The 10,811-nt window shown below is 46.4% G+C and overlaps 1 pseudogene; it reads left to right on the top strand.

Annotated features, from left to right (window-relative positions):
• The first annotated feature begins 8,677 nt into the window (after window positions 1–8,677).
• Window positions 8,678–9,626, top strand: LOC123607580 (annotated as a pseudogene).
• The last annotated feature ends 1,185 nt before the right edge of the window (window positions 9,627–10,811 follow it).

Consider the following 10,811-nt stretch of genomic DNA (forward strand, 5'->3'; position numbering starts at 1 on the left):
CCCACAAACCGTGAGATCATGACCTGAGCCGAAGTCGGACGCTTAACCAACCGAGCCACCCAGGTGACCCTCTTTTTAACTTCAATTTGGGAGGAGTGTTTTATAATGCTCACAATAGTACTTTGTTTTTATTTTTTTTTTCAACATTTATTTATTTTTGGGACAGAGAGAGACAGAGCATGAACGGGGGAGGGTCAGAGAGAGAGGGAGACACAGAATCGGAAACAGGCTCCAGGCTCCGAGCCATCAGCCCAGAGCCTGACGCGGGGCTCGAACTCACGGACCGCGAGATCGTGACCTGGCTGAAGTCGGACGCTCAACCGACTGCGCCACCCAGGCGCCCCAGTACTTTGTTTTAAATTTTTTTTTTTTTTCAACGTTTATTTATTTTTTTTGGGACAGAGAGAGACAGAACATGAACGCGGGGAGGGGCAGAAAGAGAGGGAGACACGGAATCGGAAACAGGCTCCAGGCTCTGAGCCATCAGCCCAGAGCCTGACGCGGGGCTCAAACTCCCGGACCGCGAGATCGTGACCTGGCTGAAGTCGGAGGCCTAACCGACTGCGCCACCCAGGCGCCCCGCCAGTACTTTGTTTTTAAATAAATATACATGTAGCAGGGGTACGTGCCCAAATAGATTTTACCAGTAGCTGTGCAAGCTCCGAAGTATTTGGAACACGAAAAGAGGCACGATCATTCATGAAAGGAAATGCAAGTCAAAACCACGACGAGGTAACACTTCACACCCCTTAGCAGCTATAGTAAAAAAGACGGACAATAACAAGTGTTGGTGAGGATGTGGAGAAGATGGAACTCGTATACGTTGCTGGGGGGAACATAAAGTGGGAGAGCCACTGTGGAAAACAGTTTGGCAGAGTTCCCCAAAAAAGCTGAACACAGAATTGCCACATGACTCAACAATTCTGCACGTAGGGATGTACCCAAAAGAACTGAACGCAGAGACCCGAAGAGATATCAGCACATAGATGTTCACAGTGGCCCTATGCACAATAGCCAAAAGGCGGAAATACCCCAAATGTCCATGGTGAATGGATAAACAACATGTGGCTCATTCATACGACGGAATATTACTCGGCCGTGAAAAGGAATGAGGCACTGACATACACTACAATGTGGATGAGCCTAGAAGCTGTCGTGCTGAGTGAAAGAAGCCAGACATGAAAGCCCACATGCATCATTCCATTCATATAAAACGAGCAAATCCACAGGGACGGAAAGCGATTGGTGCTTGCCAGGGTCTGGGGGAGAGGGACGGCCAGTGAGTACAGATGGGGAACAGCGTGTCCTTCTGGGGAGATAAAAATGTTCTGGAACTAGATAGAGGTGGTGGTCGCACATTGTGAATATGCTACATGCCATTGAAGTGGTCGCTTCTGAATGGCTAATTCTGTCCTGTGAATTTCACCTTAATTAAGAAATAAATGTCAGTAGGCTGTTGCTTCCAGCAAAGGGGAGCCACGGACATAGCCCAGAGGTGAGGCAGCTCCAGGCAGAGCTGAGGGGGCGGGGGGGGGGGGAGTCTGTTGGGCTCAGGCCCCACAGGGAAGGTCCCCCGAAGAGGCCCAGAGCCCCCTGCCACCTGCAGCTCAGGAGTAGAGGGAAAGGCCCAGAGCAAGCTGCAGTCGCCCTCCTCCCCAAAGAGACAGGCCAGTAGGACAGAGTGTGGAGTGGACAATTAGCACGTGCCCCAGCAAGACACGGGGGACTGGGCTCGAGGAATGGGATAGAGGGATAAATCTGACTCTGTCAGGTCCTTGACCTCCCTCTTGTGAGGCCAAAGACTTGCCTCTACATCACGCGTGGCCCACAACGCTCTCCCAGCAAAAGCTGGCTCACCTTTGGAGACACATCTCTGTGGCTAGAGGTGACACCTTCCGTAGGTGAGTGGGGAGAAAGGGAGGCAGACAGGGTAAACCACAAGCAGGGGACTGTGCAGTCTCCAGCCAGGCTTGCTGTGTGCCTCAAGGGAGTGACTTTGCCTCTCTGGGCTTCAGTTATTTGTCCGTATAATGAAAACAAAATAAAATGGGAAGTGTCCTGTGCTAAGAGGTCCTCACCGGAGAGCTTGAGGAGGTTTGGAGCAAAAGAAACTGCAAGGTGGGTGGTTGATTGTCCTTTCCAAGCTTCCTGATCCTAGAAATGGAGGTAAGAGTGCCCATCTTAGAGGGTAAAGTAAGATGAAGCATGTCGAAGTCCTTGCCGTGGCATGCACAGGAGGCATGTAAGAAAGGTTAACTGTTAGCAGCAGGGCAATGGGGAGCCAGTGCAGGGTTCTAAGCAAGGGAGAGGCATGTCATTTCACCGTGGTGGTGGCCATTATGGAGGCTCATCCAGAAGAGGAAATCTGGAACCAAAGAGCCCAGAGAAGGAGCAGGGTTGAAGTTGAAGAATGACAAGACAGGAACCCGGTAGGGTACTGGGAGGAGAGGAAGAAGAGAGGAAGCTCAGGTAGAACCTTCAGGATGCAGTGAGTGGGGCAGAAGGAGACCAGGCTACCACCCGCATCTCTGACCCAGGTGCCTGGCGGGGGGGGGGGGGGGGGTCAGTGAGGCCAGCGCTAAGCCTGGGCACAGAGGTAGAACAGGATTGGGGGTGGATGCTGAGCTGGGCTTGACACAGGGTCTGTGGGAGCCAGGGCAAGTTCAGCAAAGGTGGGGCACCCAAGAGATGTGTCTGGAGCCTTGGGATGGGAGCTCGAGGGACGCAGTGACCTTGACCTGAGAGTGAGGTGGAATCCATCATTTACTTACCCACCCATCTCTCCTGATGAGTTCCTTGAAAGTATGTGGGGACCAGTGTGTGTGTGTGTGTGTGTGTGTGTGTGTGTGTGTGTGTGATATTGCATAGATCATGCTTCAGGCTGAAACATAGTTTATATTCATCCTTCAGATTAAGAAGTAAAACATCCATGTACATCCCCCCACCAACCATTCCCATATTCCCATACTGCATGTCGTTGCCCTCCCTACCCCTCTGTCTGACACACCCAACATCTACAGCTAGTATCGATCACTCCCCTACACATTTTGCACCTTTACTACAAGGGACATATCCATGAACAATCCATAGAATCATTTTGCGTGTTTTTAAACTTTACCTAAGCAACATTCTTCTTTATTTTATTTTATTTTATTTTATTTTATTTTATTTTATTTTATTTCATTTTAAGTTTATTTATTTATTTTGAGAGAGGCAGAGACAGTGCAAGTGGGGGAGGGGCAGAGAGCAAGGGAGAGAGAGAACCCCAAGCAGGCTCTGAGCTGTCAGCACAGAGCCCAATGTGGGGCTTGAACCTACAAACCGTGAGATCATGACCTGAGCCGAAACCAAGAGTTGGATGCTCAAATGACCGAGCCACCCAGGTGCCCCTTTCCTTTATTTTTTTAAATTTTATTTAAATCCAAGAAAGTTGGGGGGCCTGGGTGGCGCAGTCGGTTAAGCGTCCGACTTCAGCCAGGTCACGATCTTGCGGTCCGTGAGTTCGGGCCCCGCGTCGGGCTCTGGGCTGATGGCTCGGAGCCTGGAGCCTGTTTCCGATTCTGTGTCTCCCTCTCTCTCTGCCCCTCCCCTGTTCATGCTCTGTCTCTCTCTGTCTCAAAAATAAATAAACGTTAAAAAAAAAAATTAAATCCAAGAAAGTTAACATATAGTGTACCATTGGTTTCAGAAGTAGGATTTCATGATTCATCACTTACATATAACACCCAGTGCTCATCCCAACAAGTGTCCTCCTCAATGCCCATCACCCATTTAGCCCACCCCCACCCACCTCCCCTCCAGCAACCCTCAGTTTGTCCTCTGTATTTAAGAGTCTCGTATGGTTTGCCCCCCTCTCTGTTTTCATCTTATTTTTCCTTCACTTCCTCTATGTTCATCTGTTTTGTTTCTTTAATTCCACATATGAGTGAAATCATACAACCTTCTTCTTTTTTAAAATGTTTATTTATTAGCCATACAGAGAAAGACAGATACCATATGGTTTCACTCTTATGTGGATCTTGAGAAACTTAACAGAAACCCATGGGGGAGGGGAAGGAAAAAAAAAAAAAGAGGTTAGAGTGGGAGAGAGCCAAAGCATAAGAGACTGTTAAAAACTGAGAACAAACTGAGGGTTGATGGGGGGTGGGAGGGAGGGGAGGGTGGGTGATGGGTATTGAGGAGGGCACCTTTTGGGATGAGCACTGGGTGTTGTATGGAAACCAATTTGACAGTAAAGTTCATATATTGAAAAAAATAAATCAATAAATAAAAAATAAAATGTTTATTTATTTATTTTGAAAGAGAGCACAAGAGCGTGAGTTGGGGAGAGGCAGGGAGAGATTGAGAGAGAGAGAGAAGCCCAAGCAGGCTTCAGTGCAGGGCTTGGGGCTCGATCCCATGAACCGAGAGATCATGACCTGAGCCCAGATCAACAGTCGGATGCTTAATCTATTGAGCCACCCAGGCACCCCATATACCACATTTTCTTGACCATCCACTGACAGATTCTTGGGTTGTTTTCCATATCTTGGCTATTGTGAATAATGCAGCAATGAACTTGGGATTGCAGATAGCTCTCAGCTATTCTGTTTTCATTTCCTTTTTAATTTTTTGAGGAACCTCCATATAGTTTTCCATAGTGGTTGCACCAAGATTCGGAATTGTACTCTACATATTACGGGGAGGGGGAATGGAATGCTACACAAAGGACAAGATTTAGTTTACTTCTGTAAAAGCTCCTCCTGCCTGCTTAACGAAGATGTTATTTTAGGGGCCAGAAGTGGAAAACGGAGCCATGTGGATATCTGGGGAAAAAGAATGTTTAAGCAGAGGGAACAGAAAGTGCAAAGGCCCTGAGGCAGAAGCATGTCTGGCTTGTTCCGGGAACATCAGTGATACCAGAAATGAGTGCAGTGGAGAGTAGGAGGTGAGATCATAAATGAGAAGGGAAAGATGGAAGGAGGTACGGTTCAAGGTGATTGTCATTAGGTCACTTGTAGCTTCAAAAAGTCAAGATTTTCTCTTAACATCAGTACCAATGTTCAAGGTGCTGAGTCCTTTCTCACCTTCTACTGAACAAACAATTCAAATTGAAAGCCAAGTCCTAGCTCTTGTAATCCTGTCTGAGATTTTTATATATTCAATACCTCTTCACGTGATTAAGCTCTAGCAATGGTTTAATTGTCCTATTTATTTGAAGAGCTTGATTGCATTAACATTTGTTCCACAGAGCTTCACAGATATACTTTGATCAACTCTTAGGATTCCATAAATGGATTTGTTTTTACTCGTGTCATCAAACAACAAATTCATTTTCATAAAATCTAGTCATGGACCTCCAAATAGTCTCCCACTCCCCTCACCTGGGGATTGATGTTTATTTTGTTGGTTTTCAGATAGCATTGCACATTTCTTCATTCTTGTAATATCTTTCACTTCCGTCTCAGTGGGTTTTTTTTTTTTCAATTATTTTTACGTGTTCAGTTCTTTTTAGACATCAAATTACCATCAGCTTTAATAACCCAACCAAACCTTTTTTTGTAAAACCGGAGTATTGATGTCCCTCTTAGAAATGTATTTATTAAAGCCAAATCTTAAACAACTAAAACCAAAAAACACACACCTTTATTTTCTAAAGGCTGACTCCTTTCCCACAATTTTACTGAGAAAAGGATTTACAAGACCTGACCTGATTTCCAGTCTGTTCTTTGCAGCTTTGGCTCCTCGCAGATTGTCCATTTGTGTCCAAATACGCCTCCAATTTTCACTATTTCCGTCTCCAGTTCTTCAGATACATTGGTTTATTCTCTGCATTTCCTGGATGCGTGGTGGCATATGTAAACTTCTAAGAGAAATATTTAAAGTATTCCATTTTAGTTATATCTTTTTTGACTCATTCAGCAACAACTAAACAAAAAGACTTGAATGATACCAAATTAAAACATCCAGAATGTTTTGCACACTTTGCCCAAAACTCTGGACTTACATTATATCTGTACAAACTCCCAGAAAGTCTTCACATACATATTTTTCGTGGAGATGACATTTCTAAAACACCACCAAACTGTCACAAGCATCATGTGACCACCTTTTCAGATCCAATAAATTTGACTCTATTTTTTACTTATGTCAGATTTCGTTCAAATGTTGTTCTGAAATAAATCACACAGCCTCGTGCAATCAACCACAAACCTAAAACTACTTTCAAGGTCTTGAATTTCACTTTTAAAATAAATTACAGAAACAATTCTAGTGACACTGATCATGGTTGAGGTTTTAGTTACTTGAGGTAATTTTTCACAAAGCTGTTTTTTCTTTTCAGTAAATGGGTTTTGCCACGCACAGATCCACAAGTCTGAATGGTACTGTCATGCCCATATGGGTATTATAGTTTTTGAGGTTTTATTAATTATTTTGTTTCTGAAAAGTCTCAGTTACTTTTAACCATACATCAGAGTATTTTAAAAAGTCGTATTACTTTTGGGGCACCAGGGTGGCTCAGTCAGTTAAGCGTCTGACTTTGGCTCAGGTCATGATCTCATGGTTCATGAGTTCAAGCCCTGCATCGGGCTCTGTGCTGACAGCTCAAAGCCCAGAGCCTGCTTCCAATTCTGTGTCTCCCTCTCTCTCTCTCTGCCCCTCTCCTATTTGCACTCTGTCTCTCCCTGTCAAAAATGAATAAACATTAAAAAAAATTTTTTACAGGATGCCTGGGTGGCTCAGTCGGTTGGGAGTCTGATTTCAGCTCAGGTCATGATTTCACAGTTCGTGGGTTCGAGCCCCACATCGGGCTCTGTGCTGACAGCTCAGAGCTTGGAGCCTGCTTCGGATTCTGTGTCTCCCTTTCTCTGCTCCTCCCTCACTCACGCTCTGTCTCTGTCTCTCCAAAATGAATAAACTTGAGTGAACAGCTTGTGAGCAGTATTTGGATCTAATACCTCTTTCACCTGTTACTTCCTATAAACTATCTATATTTTTATTACTAAATAATTATTTGTCAAAAATATAAATTAGTTGTCATATTTGACAGTGAGTCTCACATCGAAGCAAACCTGTTTCAGGATGCTCTGACTTCTGCTATCATCAGATGTCGCAGGGTTACAATTCACAGTGAATAGCATTCCTCCTCTCCTCTCCCACAAATTCAGAGTACTGTTCATATTTACTAGGAACATGAAAAAGCTTATTGAAACCTTGTTGCCTTTTCATCCTGAATCCTTTTTTAAAAATTTTCTTAAATGCGTATTTATTCTTGAGAGAGAGAGGCAGAGCACGAGTGGGGGACAGGCAGAGAGAGAGAGAGGGAGACGCAGAATCCCAAGAAGGCTCCAGGCTCTGAGTTGTCAGCACAGAGACTGACAAGGGGATTGAACCCATGAACTGCGAGTCCATGATCTGAGCCAATGCCAGATGCTTAACCTACTGAGCCACCCAGGCAGCCCCTGGATCTTTTCTTTTTAATGTTTTATTATAAACTTGATTTGATCATTATCCAAGCATTGCACACTTAATCGCTTACGCAAAAGTTACAATGCACAAATGGTAAACGCCGAAGTAAATCTTACCTAAGACCAAAGCCCACCTCGGATTTGAGGATACTGACACACTGGTACCTCTCTTACAGTGCAGAGCATTTCATGAGCACATGACCACGCCGCTCACAGTGACAATAGCCAAACTGGCAAAAGGTTTGGCAAATATTTCTCAGATGTTGCCAAGGTATCAGAGCTCATTGCAACCTTCAACAGCAATGAATTGAAGTATTGAGTTTATGTTATGATTTGTATTGTTGATTAATTTTACTATTCTTTGGAAGGACTATAAGCGTATGCTCTAGCCTGTGCCAAACATTTCCAGATTTTATCAATGGACACTTGTGCCAGCACGTGCTGGCTGTCTTGGAGGGGTGGGGGGGGGGTCATGGCTCCTCTTGACATGTAAGAACAGGCAATGTTTTTGAAAAGTATGGCGGTCCAGGGAAGCAGGGAAAGGGGGCAGTAGCTGGAGAGCTATTTGGGACAAAGAAGGGATTCTCTCAAAGATGGAAGGAATTCTGGAATCCTTGAGTCTTCCTTTGGATTCTCCCCACAGCAGGTTCTGAGTCAAGGACTTGAGTGCAAATAGTTTCGTTAGGAGGTAGTCCCAGAAGAGCCAATGAACGTTTAGGAAAGGGAGGCATGGATGAGCAGATTCCCACTTTGGGGCAGCTGAAGGGTGATGTTTCTAGGGATCCCAGAGAAAGCACACCTCAGCACTGCTTCACTCAGGAGTGATGAAGCCAGGGGAGTCACCCAAAAAGCCCTGTCCTTTGCCGGCTATAAGTCACTCCAGGGAATGTTAATGCCCACATCCCCACATGTGAAAGCTGAGCTCGTGACTGTACCCAGATGAAGCCCTGGGGCATAGAGGTGTAGGGGGTGAGGGTGAGAAATGGGCCCGGTGCTTGGCAGCAGTCCACCCATCTGCAGGTGGATGATGGGGAATGAACGGCGTATTCACTGATGGAAATCGTGCAGCAAAGCAGGTGGGTGGGTGGGGGTCCTGTTGCGGGAGAGCATGGGAAGAATGGATGAACGCCTGGAACTAGCGAGAGGGCATGAGATCCAGGGCGCGGTGCAAGGGCTGGCCGAGTCAGGACCCTGGACAACTCCTGGGTTTCCTTTCTGATTGCTCCAAGATGGCGGTGGAAGGGGCAACTCTCACCCGGGTCTCTGAGTTCCTGCTCCTGGGCCTCTCAGGGAACCGAAAGCAACAGCAGCTGCTCCTCATACTCTTCCTGAGCATGTCCCTGGTCACAGGACTGGGGAACCTGCTCATCGTCCTGGCCATTGCCACCGACTCCCAACTCCACACACCCACATACTTCTTCCTGGCTAAGCTGGCCTTTGTGGACATTTGCTTCACCTCCACCACCATTCCTAAGATGCTGGCCAACCTCATGTCAGGACACAAAGGGATCCCTTAAAGCAGGCTGCCTGACCCAGATCTTCTTCTTCATCTGGTTTGCTGGCATCAATAGCTTCCTTCTGATGGCCATGGCCTATGACCTCTATGCGGCCATCTGTCACCCTCTGCACTACGCTGTGTCTGTGATGCCACACCTCTGTGGCCTCCTGGTGGCTGCATCCTGGACTGCAGCCTTCAGGAACGCCCTGACCCACACAGTATTACTGACTTGCCTCTTGTTCTGCACCCACAACCGGGTTCCCCATCTCTTTTGTGACCTCAGCCCTCTGCTGAAGCTGGCCTGCTCTGACACCTTTCTCAATAACGCAATGTTGTACACCGGGGACACCCTACCCATCATCACCCCCTCTGTGGGTATCTTGGTCTCCTACACATGCATCTTTGCCTCCGTGCTGAGGATCCCATCCACGAGAGGCAAGCAGAAGGCTTTCTCCACCTGTGGCTCTCACCTCTCTGTGGTGTCCCTGTCCTACGGGACACTCATCGGGGTTTATTTCAGCCCTATGTCCTCCCACACGGCCCAGAAGGACACGGCCGCTGCAGTGATGTATGTGATGGTCACTCCCATGCTGAACCCCTTCATGTACAGCCTATGCAACAGTGACAGGAAGGGCGCCTTGGGGGCCCTCATCGGTAGGAAGCCAGTGTTTATTCAGTGACCATAACATTGGGATGTTTCAGTGTCCAAATCTGGGGCCCATCTGTACTAAATTGTCCTGTATAGTTCCAATCTTAGATATTTCTTTCACTTCACTCTTGGTTCTCTGTTTATTACATCATCCTTCCAACAGCTATTTATTGGACATCTATTACACTGCAGACACACTTTGAAGGGCTGAGGGTCCAGCAGGGAACAAACAAAATCCCAGACCATATGGTGCTCACACTGCAGCCTGAAGAACACATCACAGCTAAAAGAGAGTGCTCTCTGGGGCATCTGGGTGGCTCAGTCCATTGAGTGTCCGACTCTTGATTTCGGTTCAGGTCATGATCCCAGGGTTGTGGAATCGAGCCTCACATCCAGCTCCGCGTTGACTGTGGAGTCTGCTTAAATTCTCTCTCTCTCTCTCTCTCTCTCTCTCTGTCTCTCAGGGTGCCTGGGTGGCTCAGTTGGTTAAGCATCTGACTTCGGCTTTGGTCATGATTGCACAGTTCATGAGTTTGAGCCCCACATCAGGCTCTCTACTGTCAGCACAGAGCCTACTTCAGATCTTCTGTCTCTCTCTCCCTCTGCCCCTCTCCCCTGAGCTCACTCTCTCTCTCTCTCTCAAATAAAATATTTCAAAAAAGGAAGTGCCTAAAAAAAGGAAGTGCTCTGCTGATGAGAGAGACCAGAACACAAGCCCCACTTTGGTTAAGATTCAGGTTAAGCAACTATAATAAAAAGACCCAATTGCAAAGGCTCAAGAGTTATAAGATTTTGCAGACTGCACTCTTTGTTTCTTTAACAACGTAGTTCCTTCAAAAAGCTTAGAGCAGACATCTGGTCTTGTTTCCAGTGAGTTCCATTGCTAAGCACCAGATCCGATGGGCTTTTCTAGCCAGAGCTCTTGTGTTTATTTAATTTGCAATATTTGCTTCCTTGAACTACCTACACTTTTGTCACTCCCCGTTAATGGTCACCCAAAACAATAGCCTTAGGTGGGAGGCAAAATCCTTATTTACACTGTTTTGAAGGAACAGGAAGCTGTTGGCTCTTCTAACCTTGTGATGTTTCTGACTTTGAAATGTGGCCAATTCTCCTCCAAGATCATCTCTTTCTTGTGATTCCTTGCTGCAAACGGCAAGCAGCAGCCAACTCACAGTGACATTCTAGCTCTTTCCAATCACTTCTGCAAACACAG

Source organism: Leopardus geoffroyi, chromosome A2 (genome assembly GCF_018350155.1).
Source record: "Leopardus geoffroyi isolate Oge1 chromosome A2, O.geoffroyi_Oge1_pat1.0, whole genome shotgun sequence".
Classification (NCBI taxonomy): Eukaryota; Metazoa; Chordata; class Mammalia; order Carnivora; family Felidae; genus Leopardus; species Leopardus geoffroyi.